The sequence below is a fragment of the Ceratotherium simum genome, chromosome 18, assembly GCF_057802395.1.
Source record: "Ceratotherium simum simum isolate JZ-2026a chromosome 18, ASM5780239v1, whole genome shotgun sequence".
In the NCBI taxonomy this organism is placed as follows: Eukaryota; Metazoa; Chordata; class Mammalia; order Perissodactyla; family Rhinocerotidae; genus Ceratotherium; species Ceratotherium simum.
This window is the reverse complement of record NC_141917.1, coordinates 51,582,600-51,593,716: the sequence shown is the minus strand read 5'-3', so window position 1 is coordinate 51,593,716 and position 11,117 is coordinate 51,582,600.

Sequence of the window (11,117 nt, the reverse complement as noted above, 5' to 3'; positions counted from 1 at the left end):
AAAAGCTTAATGAAATACAAGAAAACACAGACAAACAATTCAATGAAATCAGGAGTTTCTTCAGAAAAGAGATTGAAACTATAAAAAAAAAAAATCGGAAATCTTAGAGATGAAAAACACAATAGAGGAGATAAAGACAAATCTGGAAGCCTTAAGCATCACAGCTGATATTATGGAGGAAATAACTAGCAATATTGAGGACAGCAATGCATAAATGCTCCAGATGGAGGATGAAAGAGAACTAAGACTAAAAAGAAATGAAGAAACTCTCCGAGAAATATCCGACTCAATTAGGAAAACCAACACAAGGATTATAGGTATTCCAGAGGGAGAAGAGAGGGAAAAAGGAGCAGAGACCTTGTTCAAAGAAATAATGTCTGAGAACTTCCCAAACCTGGGGAAGGAGCTGGAAATACCAGTGAATGAAATAAATAGATCTCCTAAATATATCAACACGAAAAGACCCTCTCCAAGGCATATAGTAGTAAAGCTGGCAAAAGTCAATGACAAAGAAAAAATATGAAGGGCACATAGACCAAAAAAAAAAAAATAACATACAAAGGATTTCCTACCAGGCTCTCAGCCAATTTCTCGACAGAAACTTTACAGGCTAAGAGAGAAAAGAACGATATATTCAAAATTTGGAAGGACAAAAACTTTCAGCCAATAGTATTCTATCCAGCAAAAATATCCTTCAGATATGATGGAGAAATAATAACTATCCCAGATAAACAAAAGCTAAGGGAGTTCACTCCACAAGACCCCCATGCAAGAAGTGCTCAAGAAGGCCCTCATCCCTGAGGAAAAAAAGAGAAAGGGGATTCAAAGTTTTGAACAAGGAGGAAAATAGGTCAACAAAACTGGAAAAATTGCAGTCCTCTATCAAAATAGATTAGCAAACACTTAATTGTAATACCAAAGATCAGGAGAAGGTAAGCACCAAGCATAAATATAACCTCATCACATTCAACACAAACTCACAACACAAGAAGGAATAAGATGTGACAACAATAACTTACAAGGGGAAGAGGAAAGGGATCAAATCGACTTAGTCTAAGGGAATAAGAGGCCACCAAAAAATGGACTAGCACATCCACGAGATTTTTTATACAAACCTCATGGTAACCACTAACCAAATAATCAGAACAGAATCACACACAATAAAGAAAGAGAAAACTAAGAGAACCCCCATTAGAACTACCAAACTAAATTGGTAGTCCAAAACACATGGGACGAGAAACAAAAGAAATGCAAAAGAACCAGAAAAAGGGCGATAAAATAACAACAACAAGCCCCCATATATCAATAATTACCCTAAATATAAATGGACTGAACTCTTCAATCAAAAGACACAGAGTGGTGGGATGGATTAAAAAACAAGACCCAACAATACGCTGCCTCCAGGAAACACATCTCAGCTCTAAAGACAAACACAGGCTCAGAGTGAAAGGATGGAAGACAATACTCCAACCTAATGGCAAACAAAAGAAAGCATGTGTTGCCATACTTATATCAGACAAAGTTGACTTCAAGATAAAACAAGTAATAAGAGACAAAGGGAGGCGATATATAAAGATAAAAGTGACACTCCACCAAGAAGACATATCACTTTTGAATATATATGCACCCAATACAGGAGCACCAAGGTACATAAAGCAACTATTAACAAACCTAAAAGGAGATATTAACAACAACACAATAATAGTAGGGGATCTTAACACCCCACTCTCATCAATGGACAGATCATCCAGACAGAAAATAAATAAGGAAATAATGGACCTAAACGAATAACTAGATGAGATGGTCTTAATAGACATACACAGAGCACTCCATCCAAACAGAGCAGATTACACATTCTTCTCAAGCGCGCATGGAACGTTCTCAAGAATAGACCATATGTTGGGAAACAAGGCATGCTTATATAAATTTAAGAAGATTAAAATCATAACAAGCATCTTTTTAGACCATAATGCCATGAAGTTAGAAATCAACAAGGAAAAAACTGGGAAAGTGACAAAGCTGTGGAGACTCAATAACATGCTACTAAACAACCAATGGATTATTGATGAAATTAAAAGAGAAATCAAAGCATATCTGGAGACAAATGAAAATGAAAATACACTGTACCAACTCATATGGGATGCAGCAAAAGTGTTCCTGAGAGGGAAACTCATAGCAATACAGGCCCACCTTAACAAACAAGAAAAAGCCCAAATAAGCATCCTTAAACTACGCCTAACAGAATTAGAAAATGAAGAACAAACAAAGCCTAAAGACAGCAGAAGGGGGGAAATAATAAAAATCAGAGCAGAAATAAATGAAATTGAAATTTAAAAAACCATAGAAAGGATCAAGGAAACAAAGAGCTTGTTCTTTGAGAAGATAAACAAAATTGACAACCCCTTAGCCAGACTCACCAAGAAAAAAAGAGAGAAGCCTCAAATAAATAAAATTAGAAATGAAAGAGGGGAAATCACAAAGGATACCACAGAAATACAAAAGATTGTAAGAGAATACTATGAAAAACTATATGCCAACAAATTGGACAATCTAGAAGAAATGGATAAATCCCTAGACTCATACAACCTCCCAAAACTGAATCAAGAAGAAATAGAGAACCTGACAGGACCAATAACAAGTAAAGAGATTGAAACAGTAATTAAAAACTTCCCAAAAAATAAAAGTCCAGGACCAGATGGCTTCTCTGGAGAATTTTACCAAACATTCAAAGAAGACTTAATACCTATCCTTCTCAAACTATTCCAAAAAATAGAGGAAAATGGAACACTTCCCAACACATTCTATGAGGCCAACATCACCCTGATACCAAAGCCAGGCAAAGACAATACTAAGAAGGAAAACTACAGACCAATATCTCTGATGAACATAGATGCAAAAATCCTCAACAAAATATTGGCAAACCAAATACAGCAATACAATAAAAAGATCATACACCATGATCAAGTGGGATTTATACCAGGGACACAGGGATGGTTTAACATCCCCAAATCAATCAATGTGATAAACCACATTAACAAAACAAGAAATAAAAACTGTATGATCATCTCAATAGACGCAGAGAAGGCTTTTGACAAGATCCAACCTCCATTTATGATAAAAACTCTCAACAAAATGGGTGTAGAAGGAAAATACCTTAACATAATAAAGGCCATATATGACAAACCCACAGCCAACAGCGTACTCAATGGGGAAAAACTGAAAGCCATCCCTCTGAAAACAGGGACAAGACAAGGGTGCCCACTCTCACCATTTTTATTCAACACAGTACTGGAGGTTCTGGCCAGAGCAATTAGGCAAGAAAAAGGAATAAAAGGAATCCAAATAGGCAACGAAGAAGTGAAACTCTTGCTGTTGGCAGATGACATGATCTTATATATAGAAAACCCTAAAGAATCCATTGGAAAACTATTAGAAATAATCAACAACTACAGCCAAGTGGCAGGGTACAAAATCAACTTACAGAAATCAGTTGCATTTCTATATACCAACAATGAACTAACAGAAAGAGAACTCAAGAAGACAATCCCATTTACAATTGCAACAAAAAGAATAAAATATCTAGGAGTAAATTTAACCAAGAAAGTGAAAGACCTATACAATGAAAATTATAAGACATTATTGAGTGAAATCAATGATCACATAAAGAAATGGAAAAATATTCCATGCTCTTGGATTGGAAGAATAAACATAGTTAAAATGTCCGTACTACCTAAAGAAATCTACAGATTCAATGCAATCCCAATCAGAATCCCAAGGACATTCTTCACAGAACTAAAACAAAGAATACTAACATTCATTTGGGGCAACAAAAGACCCCGTATAGCTAAAGCAATCCTGAAAAAGAAGAAGAAGGCTGGAGGCATCACAATCCCTGACTTCGAAACATACTACAAAGCGATAGTAATTAAAACAGCATGGTACTGGCACAAAAACAGACACATAGATCAATGGAACAGAATTGAAAGTCCAGAAATAAAACCTCATATCTATGGGCAGCTAATCTTTGACAAAGGAGCTAAGGACATACAGTGGAGAAAGGAAAGTCTCTTCAATAAATGGTGCTGGGAAAACTGGACAGCCACTAGCAAAAGAATGAAAATAGACCCTCTACTTTCTCCATACACAAAAATTAACTCAAAATGGATCAAAGAACTGAAAGTGAGACCTGAAACTATAAAACTCCTGGAGGAAAATATAGGTAGTACCCTACTCGTCATCAGCCACAAAGGGATCTTTTTGAATTCCCTACTCAGACAAGGGAAACAGAAGAAAAAATAAACGAGTGGGACTTCATCAGATTAAAGATCTTCTACAAGGCAAATGAAACCAGGATGAAAATGAATAGGGAACCCACCAGCTGGGAAAGAATATTTGCAAACCGTATATCTGACAAGGGATTAATCTCCATAATATATAAAGAACACACACAACTGAGTAACAAAAAAACAAACAACCCAATCAAAAAATGGGCAGAGGAAATGAACAGACACTTCTCCGAAGATATACAGATGGCCAATAAGCACGTGAAAAGATGTTCAACATCACTAATGATCAGGGAAATGCAAATCAAAACAACACTAAGATATCATCTTACACCAGTTAGAATGGCTATAATCACCAAGACAAAAAGCAACAAATGCTGGAGAGGCTGTGGAGAAATGGGAACCCTAATCCATTTCTGGTGGGAATGCAAACTGGTGCAACCTCTGTGGAAAACAGTATGGAGATTCCTCAAAAAATTAAAAATAGAAATACCTTATGATCCAGCTATCCCCCTACTGGGTATCTACCCAACGAACCTGAAATCAACAATCCAAAGAGGCTTATGCACCCCTATGTTCATTGCAGCATTATTCACTATAGCCAAGACATGGAAGCAACCCAAGTGTCCCTCGACTGATGATTGGATAAAGAAGATGTGGTATATACATACCATGGAATACCACTAAGCCATAAAAAAAGACAAAATCGTCCCATTTGCAACAACACGGATGGACCTGGAGAGTGTTTTGTTCAGTGAAATAAGCCAGAAAGAGAAAGACAAACAGTGCATGATTTCACTCATATGTGCAAGATAAACCAACACACGGACAGATAGAACTGTTTGGTGGTTACCAGGGGCTAGGGGGTGGAGGGTGGGCACAAGGGGAGGAAGGATGCACTTATATGGTGACTGATAAATGATAATGTACAACAAAAATTTCACAATAAAAAAAACACAACAAAACAACAATAACACAAAAATACTGGTATAAAAAAAATTCCTGAATTTAAGAGGAAAAAATAAATTACACAAGTGCAGAACTGTGTACTGCTAATGGCCATGGTTCATATAAGAGACCTGATGGCTTTGACTGACCACAATCTCAGCTGAGCCCACAGTGTGATATGCTATTGAAAAAGCTAATGCCATCTGAGGCTACGTTAATCAACACAGAATATCCCATTCAAAGCAGCTCAGCACCTTGCGCTTTCTTCTCCCTGCCCAATGTCTTGGATAGGATGTTGTAAAAAGATTTAGCTCCTTGTCCCTATGTTCCTGTGTTTTATTGTCACTGGAAATATGTAGGCTTCATCTCGCACAGACAAGTAACCAAGAACAGATTAAGACACTCCAATTTAATCAATCTGGATTACTAATCTTTTGCTTTAGGTCTAATTCTTGCCCTCTGCCTGTTCCCCTTACTTGACGTTTTAGATTGTCCCTTGCTTCTGGTCCAAACTTACATGGCAAGTGGCCATGAACTGTCTTTGCTTATACTTCACAGCCCCAAGCCAGCAAGGTCCAGTCCCACAAGCAACCTAAAAATTCTGGCCTGGGTCAAGCCCTGGACCGTACTAATTGGGCAAAGGGATTGGGTAAGTCTCAGTTTACTCTATGATGGAACATTGTGTTTGGTTATGGGAGTCTTGTTAAGACAGATATTGATAAGCTAAGGGCAATCAAAATGATGAAATAACTAGAAACCACACCACATGTACACATTTGATCTCAGTCAAAAGACTGAAAAAGAATATTTTATACAAGGGAAAGCTGAAGAAACTGGAATGGTTTAACCTGGACAGGAAAGGGCAAAGGTATGTGGTAGGCATGATTGTGTTCTGCATGTGAACAGCTGTTATGAAAAGAGAATAGTCCTAATGTCATTTTATAAGTAGGAAATGCAAATGGATGGAAGCTTTAAGGGGGCACTTTGGGTTTGATGGGAGGAAGAACTTAAACATAAAGAGGCATCTATTTTAGTCATGTTTACACACTGAAGAGAATGTACTGTCTTTTGAAACTGAAAAATTCAGAGGGAGGCTTGGCTTCAGACTTGAGGGGAAAATGGGGCAAAAATACAACAGAAGTAAGGAATCTACAGCATTCTCAAGCCACTTTAAATTATCTCCAAAGGTTGGAGTGTTTTAGGGTCAATTTCTTGAAAGAGGTTGGTTTTTAAAATATTTTGAAGAATAGAATGGATATGATTTTCAGGGAAACAATGAAAGACTGTTCACCACAATGCAGCTGGGGTTGGGAGAAGAAGATAATGGGTGTTGTAAGAGCTTTTCTGTTTGACTAGACTGAAACAAGAAGTGTACAGAAGAGTGAGAGGATGGGAAATTTGAGACAGTGGTGGAACAATTGATGAGTAGTTCTATTCTAGCTCTTATGGTGTTTATGAAAGATTTTAGGTCACAGACTCCTAAATGTTCTTAAATATTTACTTATATGTAAAATGAGATCTGCTTGTCTGGAAAATAATTATTATATTATTTACAAAAATATGTTGATATGTTATTAAAACATCACATCATTGGATAAATTGCCGACAAGTCTATGACAATATTTACAGACCTGACATTTCTAAAGAAAATGTCAAAATAATATATAAAGTATCAAGATATTATGCTTTAAAATATGTTTTTATATTCATAGTATATCTGTGGAAGGAAATACAATAAATTGGTAGTAATTGCCTCTAGGAAGGAGCTCTAAAGGAGGGGTTGGGGGTGGGAGGGAGAATTTTCATTTCATACCTTTTGGTACTATTTGAAAATTTATATCATATGTATGTATTACTTACTCAACCTTAACTAACTTATTAATTAATAAAAATAGTAATCTTTTATTCCTATTTCAATCAATATCAAAAGTATGAAAGACTTTGTATATATTTTTCCATTGATTTGACTGTCGGTTTTAATCTCCCTCCCTTTCCACATAATTTGGATCTTGTTTTAACATGTTCGTTTTGATGAAGAACATGGCTAACTAAAATAGCTATTTGATCTAACTTGTTATTTTAGGACAAGCCCTTGAACTAGACTTATCTTCTTTCCTTGCTACTGGTCATTGTGGCACCTTGATGGGAAAATTCTTGAGGCAGAAATGGTTAGGAGTAATTTAAATGACCACCTCTCAAATGTGTCCAATTTTCTCCATTCCCACTGCTACTACCTTAACCTGGGACATCACATGCTCTGTCCTGGTTATCTCCACAGTCTCTTCAATAGTCTTTCTTTTTTTTTTTTGTTTCATTTCAAAAACATTTAATGGCTTCCTATTTCCTATAATGTCATGCCTATCTCCAAAACTGTGATTTTATTTTATTATTATTTTTTTGTTTATTGCAGTAACATTGGTTTATAACATTGTAAAAATTTCAGGTGTACATCATTATACTTCTATTTCTGCATAGATTACATCATGTTCATCACCAAAATACTAATTACAACCCCTCACCACACACATGTACCAAATAATCCCTTTCACCCTCCTCCCTGCCCCCTTCCCCTCTGGTAACCACCAATCCAATCTCTGTCTCTATGTGTTTGTTTATTGTTGTTATTATCTACTACTTAATGAAGGAAATCATACGGTATTTGATCCTCTCCCTCTGACTTATTTCACTTTGCATTATACCCTCAATGTCCATCCATGTTGTCACAAATGGCTGGATTTCATCGTTTCTTATGGCTGAGTAGTATTCCATTGTGTATATATACCACATCTTCTTTATCCATTCGTCCCTTGATGGGCACTTAGGTTGCTTCCAAGTCTTGGCTATTGTGAATAACGCTGCAATGAACACAGGGGTGCATGTACCTTTACAAATTGGTGTTTTCAAGTTCTTTGGATAAATACCCAGCAGTGGGATAGCTGGATCATAGGGTAGTTCTATCCTTGATTTTTTGAGGAATCTCCATACTGTTTTCCATAGTGGCTGCACCAGTTTGCACTCCCACCAGCAGTGTATGAGAGTTCCCTTCTCTCCACATCCTCTCCAACACGTGTTGTTTCCTGTCTTGTTAATTATAGCCATTCTGACGGGCTTGAGGTGATATCTCATTGTAGTTTTGATTTGCATTTCCCTGATAGTTAGTGATTTTGAACATCTTTTCATGTGTCTGTTGGCCATCTGTATATCTTCTTTGGAGAAATGTCTGTTCAGGTCTTTTGCCCATTTTTTAATTGGGTTGGTAGTTTTTTTGTTGTTCAGATGCATGAGTTCTTTATATATTTTGGAGATTAAGCCCTTATCAGATGTATGGTTTGCAAATATCTTCTCCCAATTGTTAGGTTGTCTTTTCGTTTTGTTGATGGTTTCCTTTGCTGTGCAGAAGCTTTTTAGTTTGATGTAGTCCCATCTGTTTATTTTTTCTATTGTTTCTCTTTCCCGGTCAGACGTGGTGTTTGAAAAGATGTTGCTAAGACCGATGTCGAAGAGCGTACTGCCTATGTTTTCTTCTAGAAGTTTCACAGTTTCAGGTCTTACATTCAAGTCTTTAATCCATTTGGAGTTAATTTTTGTGTATGGTGTAAGGTAAGGGTCTACTTTCATTTTTTTGCATGTGGCTATCCAGTTTTCCCAACACCATTTATTGAAGAGACTTTCTTTTCCCCATTGTATGTTCTTGGCTCCTTTGTCAAAGATAAGCTGTCCATAGATGTGTGGGTTTATTTCTGGGCTTTCGATTCTATTCCATTGATTTGTGTATCTGTTTTTGTGCCAGTACCATGCTGTTTTGGTTACTATAGCTTTGTAGTATATTTTGAAATCAGGGAGTGTGATACCTCCAGCTTTGTTCTTTTTTCTCAGGATTCCTTTACCTATTCGGGGTCTTTTGTTGTTCCATATAAATTTTAGGATTCTTTGTTCTATTTCTGTGAAAAATGTTGTTGGAACTTTGATAGGAATTGCATTGAATCTATAGATGGCTTTAGGAAGTATGGACATCTTAACTATGTTAATTCTTCCAATCCAAGAGCACAGAATATCTTTCCATTTCTTTGTGTCTTCTTCAATTTCTTTCAGAAATGTTTTATAGTTTTCGGTGTACAGATCTTTCACCTCTTTGTTAAGTTTATTCCTAGGTATTTTATTCTTTTTGTTGCAATTGTAAATGGGATGGTATTCTTAATTTCTCTTTCTGCTACTTCGTTGTTAGTGTACAGAAATGCAACTGATTTTTGTATGTTGATTTTGTATCCTGCAAGTTTGCCATATTCGTTTATTACTTCTAAAAGTTTTCTGGGCCGGCCCTGTGGCTTGGTGGTTAAGTGCGCGCGCTGCGATGCTGGTGGCCCGGGTTCGGATCCCGGGTGCGCATCGAGGCACCACTTCTCCGTTCATCCTGAGGCCGAGTCCCGCATACAGCAACTAGAAGGATGTGCAGCTACAACATACAACTATCCACTGGGGCTTTGGGGGGAAAAAATAAAATAAATAAAATCTTTAAAAGTTTTCTGGTGGATTCTTTAGGGTTTTCTGTATATAAAATCATGTCATCTGCAAATAGTGACAGTTTCACTTCTTCCTTTCCAATTTGGATCCCTTTTATTTCTTTCTCTTGCCTGAATGCTCTGACTAGGACTTCCAGTACTATGTTAAATAGGAGTGGTGACAGTGGGCATCCTTGTCTGGTTCCTGTTCTTAGAGGGATAGCTTTCAGTTTTTCACCATTGAGGATGATAATAGCTGTGGGTTTGTCATATATGGTCTTTATTATGTTGAGGTACTTTCCTTCTATCCCCATTTTATTCAGAGTTTTTATCATAAATGGATGCTGTATCTTGTCAAATGCTTTCTCTGCATCTATTGAGATGATCACGTGATTTTTATTCTTCATTTTATTAATGTAGTGTATTACGTTGATTGATTTGCGAATGTTAAACCATCCCTGCATACCTGGAATAAATCCCACTTGATCATGGTGTATAATCTTTTTAATGTATTGTTGTATGCGATTTGCTAGTATTTTGTTGAGGATTTTTGCATCGATGTTCATCAGTGATATTGGCCTGTAATTTTCTTTTTTTGTGTTTTCCTTGTCTGGTTTTGGTATCAGGGTAATGTCAGCTTCGTAGAATGAGTTAGGGAGCTTCCCCCCCTCCTCAATTTTGTGGAAGAGTTTGAGAAGGATAGGTATTAAGTCTTCTTTGAATGTTTGGTAGAATTCACCAGGGAAGCCGTCTGGTCCTGGACTTTTATTTTTGGGGAGGTTTGTGATTACTCTTTCGATCTCCTTACTGGTGATTGGTCTATTCAAATTCTCTACTTCTTCTTGATCCAGTTTTGGAAGGTTGTGTGATTCTAAGAATTTATCCAATTCTTCCAGATTATCGAATTGGTTGGCATATAGCTTTTCATAGTATTCTCTTATAATCTTTTGTATTTCTGAGGTGTCTGTTGTAACCTCTCCTCTTTCATTTCTTTTTTTTTTTTTTAAAGATTTTTTTTATTTATTTATTTTTTCCCTCCAAAGCCCCAGTAGATAGATGCAGGTCATAGCTGCACATCCTTCCAGTCGCTGTACGTGGGACGCGGCCTCAGCATGGCCGGAGAAGCGGTGCGCTGGTGCGCGCCCGGGACCCGAACCCGGGCCGCCAGCAGCGGAGTGCGCGCACCCAACCGCTAAGCCACGGGGCCCGGCCCTCCTCTTTCATTTCTGATTTTACTTATTGTGCCTTCTCTCTTTTTTTCTTGGTAAGTCTAGCTAAAGGTTTGTCAATTTTGTTGATCTTTTCAAAGAACTAGCTCTTGGTTTTATTAATTTTTTCTATTGTTTTTTTGGTCTCTATTTCATTTATTTCTGCTCTGATTTTTATT